Genomic DNA, 4,925 nt, shown 5'->3' on the forward strand with positions numbered 1-4,925 from the left:
TATTGATTTTTTTCATAGAAAAAATCATAATGTAAATGAATGTACGAAAGAGTACCTGCCTAATTATCATTCAGAGTGACTGCGCAGCTTACCCCCTCAACAGAGTAGGAGATCCTTTATTCCTGACATCTTCACCAAGAGTAGAATTGATCTTTTTTTCATCTTGAACGATCTAGTCATTTTTCAAAATAACATATTAACATTTTATTTCTTGATTAATTTTGAACTTTTAATCTAAAATGTGTAAATTTCCCATTGTATCCTTTTTTCTCACTTTCTTTTTGGAGCATTTGCCTTTCTTATTGACTTGCCAGGCTTCAATATAATTTAAAGGTAAAGATCCATTTGACATGTATGTTTTAAATATATTTCCCATCATGTCCTTTTTTTGTCTTTTAAATGATATTTTTTGTCATATAAAGATTTCGTTTCTGGTATTGTAGTTTTGTTTTGACTTTATAAGGTCAAACCTATTAATCTTTCTTTTTTATGATTTCTGACCTTGGTATCAGGTGTAGTAGAAAGGTCTTTCCCATCCAAATATTACAAAATATTCCCTTAAATTTTAGTCCAGTTATTTTATGCTTTCATTTTTTTTTTTTTACAATGAAATTCTTTAATTCAGCCATAATTTAATTTGGGTAAAAGATGTGAGCTAGAAATGTAAATTTTTTTTTCAAATAATTAGCCTATTGTTCCAATGTCAGTTACTGAAAACATTATTTTCTCATCGATTTGAAATACTACCTCTGTTACATAATAACTTTTATCTAAAATTTAGTCTGTTCCTGGATTAGTTATTATGTTTTATTAAACATAGATCTTAAGAACTTTGTTCCTGACTCTACTTTAAATTCATCTTCTTAAAATAACATACTAAAATTATTGGATTGAATTTCCAAAGAACACTGAGTCAGTTGAAGAATTCTCTCACCTCTGTTTGTGTCATATGCATTTCTTTTGATTAAAACAACTCCAGCACCGTAGCATCTTAGTTTTCATGAGGCAAATACGAGGCATCCCCAGTCAAGTTCAAGTACAAGCATCGTATTACACTATTTTTGATAAAATAAAAAGTAGTCAATTTTTCCAAGCCTTTTCGTCTTTGCTTTACATCTCTTATATTTGGCCTTTTTCTTTGGCTTTTCATTCTCTCTTTTTTTCTGCTCATCTGCCTTAGCCAAGACCCTCCCATCTGCATTATCATTACTGCCCTCATTTTCTTATGCATTCCCACCCCACCACTCCTTTCCCATAATCCAAGCATGTAACCCATGATAAATGTAAAGAAGAAACAGGCATTTGGGAAAGATGCAGAACTCAATTTATATCCATCAGGAACAGAAAGAACCTCAGAAAATACCTAGCTTTGTTCTCCCATTTTATGAATAAGAACTCTGAGTACCCGCTATAAGAAAATTCTGCTCACTGTGTGAAAATCCAGGTCTCAGGGCTCCCAGACTAGGACTCTGAGCTCCACTCCCCACTATTCCCTCTGTTGGGAGGTCAGATGACTGGAGCTATACCAGTCCTGGAAACAAGCTATGCTGAAGCCCTCCAGAAACAAGAGCATGACTTCTCTTTACTTTCGACCTTCAAGGCCAGTGAGCACATGGAGTCAACACCTCACTCTGTTTCACGAGTTAGGATTTCTCCAATAGATTCCCTTCACACGATTGACCTAATGACCTTCCATTCTCAATGGGAAGAAACAGCAGGGATAGCCCTTAAACTAGAGAGTTAAAGACAGATACCCATGTAATTGCAGGATACAGTTACAGTAAGAATAGCAAACATTTATGGGACACATGAAGTGCCAGGCACTGTGCTGAGCATGTTATGTGACATTATTTCATGTAATTCCCTCAACAGCCCTGTGCAACAGAGCCCTATTAGCTTCAATTCACAAGGAGGAGGCCACAGCTCAGGGAGGTGTAGAAACCTGCCTGAGATTGCATGAGGAGAGAGCAGCAGAGCTGAGCTGGCCTTCGGTTCCAGACAGCAGGACTGCTAACCACCCCTGTGCTGTCTCAATAGGTGTGGCAAGATTCGGTGTCAGCCTGCCTGAGTTCAAAGACCAACTTTACTACTTCTTCTTTTTTTTTTTTTTTTTTTTCAGGCTTAATTCACTTTATTTTTCTTGTATAAAAACCACTATGAGGTGGTCACAGCTGGAGCTTGGGTCCTCTGCATGGAGACTCTGGCGTGAGTCTTTACCAGGTCATCAGTAAATTCCTGGTAGGGAGACTTGATGAACACAGTCTTGTTCCAGAGGTCAGGGGTGAGACAGCTGTAGGTCTTGGAGATAGCATCAAAGGTGGCCTTAGCAAAGTTGCCCAGGGTGGCAGTGCAGCCCCTGGCCGAGGTGTAGCAGTCGTCGATACCAGCCATCATCAACAGTTTCTTGGGCACAGGGGCTGAGACTATGCCAGTGCCCCTGGGTGCAGGGATGAGGCGCACCAGCACAGAACCACAGCGCCCAGTCACCTTTCAGGGAACAGTATGGGGCTTGCCGATCTTGTTTCCCCAGCAGCCTCGCCGCACAGGGACAATGGAGAGCTTGGCCAGAATGATGGCCCCACGGATGGCGGTGGCCACTTCCTTGGAACACTTCACACCTAGGCCAACATGGCCGTTGTAGTCCCCAATGGCAACAAATGCCTTGAATCTGGTCCGCTGGCCAGCACGCGTCTGCTTCTGCACAGGCATGATTTTCAAAACATCATCCTTTAGGGCCATCCCCAAGAAGAAGTCAATGATCTCAGACTCCTTGATGGGCAGGGAGAAGAGATAGATCTCCTCCAGGGACTTGATCTTCATATCCTTGACCAGGCGGCCCAGCTTGGTAACCGGAAGCCATTCTTTGTCTTCGGCTTTGCCTCCGCGATCTCCGCGACCCCGGGCTCGGCCCCGGCCCCAGCCGCGACCCCGGCCCCGCAGGCCACTGCCAAAGCCTCCGCGGAAACCGCCACGGGTTCTCGTCCCCGGGCCCCTGGGGCCTCCAGGCCCCCGGGGCCTCCGGGCCCTTCCGCTGCACCGGCGTCATCCGCCATTTGGTGTTTTCTCGGAGAAAAAGCCAACTTTACTACTTCTTAACTACGTAAACATCCACCACTCATCTGTCAGCTTGTCATATGTGGTGGCTTGTGTGTGCTTGCATATTTCAAATACCAACAAGGTCACCCATGGTAAACAGGTTTCAGCAGAGCATCTAAACCAAGACAGACTAGGAAGAAGGTCCTGGCAATCTACTTCTGGGAACTAGCCAGTAAATACCCTATGCATCACAACAGAATATTATCTGATACAGTGCTGGAAGATGGTTTCCCTAGATTGGAAGGCACTCAATAATGGATTCAAACGTATTAACAATTGTGAAGATGGTGCAGGATTAGGCAATGTTTCATTCTGTTACACATGGGGCCACCGTGTGTCAGAGATGGCCTTATGACAACTAACAACAGTAAGCATCTGCATGATTCTCAGCCTTGCTGTGATGGTTAACACTGTGAGTCAGCTTACCTAGGCTGATATTCAGTGGTTTGGCGACACTATGTAATCATCCTCCATTTTGTGATCTGATGTAAGCAGCCAATCAGTTGAAAGGGGGGCCTACCCCCAATATATAAAAGGATGTTCTGAAAAGCTCGCTTTTTTTCAATTCTGCATTCTGCTCTTCACTTGACCTCTGGCTCTGGGGCCCTGAAAAGCCTTCATTCAGCCTGCCACTTGACCGGCAGATTTTGGGTTTGCCAGCTTTTGTGACCACGTGAACCAGCAGAAGATTCCAGCCTGCCAGAAGCCTTCAGCCTGTCGCTTGATCCACAGATTTGGGAATTGTGTGAGCCTTCTCCTTGAAGTAAATTTCTCTCTATATATACATTTCTATACAGTTCACTGGTTTTGTTCCTCTAAAGAACACAGACTAAGACGCTTGCTAAACCTCAGTTTCCTCATCTCTAAAATGAGCCAATAAATGTCCCCCCCTTAGAGAATTAACATGAAAATTGAATGAGATATGTAAACAAAGCTCTTAACTGGGTGCCTAGAGCCTGATAAGCACCAGATAAATATTGGCCATGCCTGAGTTTTTCTGAATCCTCCAATGCTCACGATCTGAGACAGCAAGCACCTGACAAGAGCACTGCTGGCGTCCAAGTCTATTCAGTAGATCAGAGTAGTGGGTGTAGCAATCACCACGCTGAATTGACATGATGAGCCATTGTTCCTAGAAGCCAGTCTCCCACATATATTGCTGGAAGAGTGAAGAGTGTCAGTGATTTTGTGTCACTGTGAAAGTTTTATTTGCTGCAATGGCAGATCTGGAAGGTACCAAACCACCTGGAAGAAGCACTCAGGTGAACCCCCACGCACAGGGAATACTGTTGTGCCCTGAGCAGAGTCATTTTTTTTTAACTTGGAGGAATCTCTGCAGGGGGAAGAAAAAGTGATACAAATGTCCTCCAGGAGGCCTCTGAGCCCTCCTGCACTAAGAAGAACCTGGAAGGAGTCCTTAGTCCAATCGCTACAATTTTCTGATCTGTCTGTGGTTGATTGCCCTGGTCGTGTGAATTTGCATCATTAACGTGCCACAAGATACACTGTCATCTTAGAATGCAGAGAGAAGAAATCATACATGTGCATTCTAACAATACAATCATGGAAGCAATTTATTTTGAACATTACTTTGGAGTGAGGCCTTTATGCAACCAGAGATTTAATAAATACATGGATATGAGGCTGCATTTTTCACTTAGGTTCATCAAACACAGAGAGATTTACCATTATGGAGAGCGAGAGCTTGGAATCAGACCGGGGTTTTTCCTTGCAGAGATTAAAAAGGCAGATGGTGAGGTGCTGAGCTCAGGAAAAAGGCTTTACAATCAAGGGATTAGAATTTATTCCTCAATCTGGCGTTTAGGTTC

General features: G+C 43.1%; 1 pseudogene; it reads right to left on the minus strand.

Annotated features, from left to right (window-relative positions):
- Positions 1-2,154: 2,154 nt before the first annotated feature.
- Positions 2,155-3,053, minus strand: LOC126085321 (40S ribosomal protein S2-like; annotated as a pseudogene).
- Between the last annotated feature and the right edge of the window lie 1,872 nt (positions 3,054-4,925).

The sequence above is a fragment of the Elephas maximus genome, chromosome 11 (assembly GCF_024166365.1).
Source record: "Elephas maximus indicus isolate mEleMax1 chromosome 11, mEleMax1 primary haplotype, whole genome shotgun sequence".
NCBI classification, from domain to species: Eukaryota; Metazoa; Chordata; class Mammalia; order Proboscidea; family Elephantidae; genus Elephas; species Elephas maximus.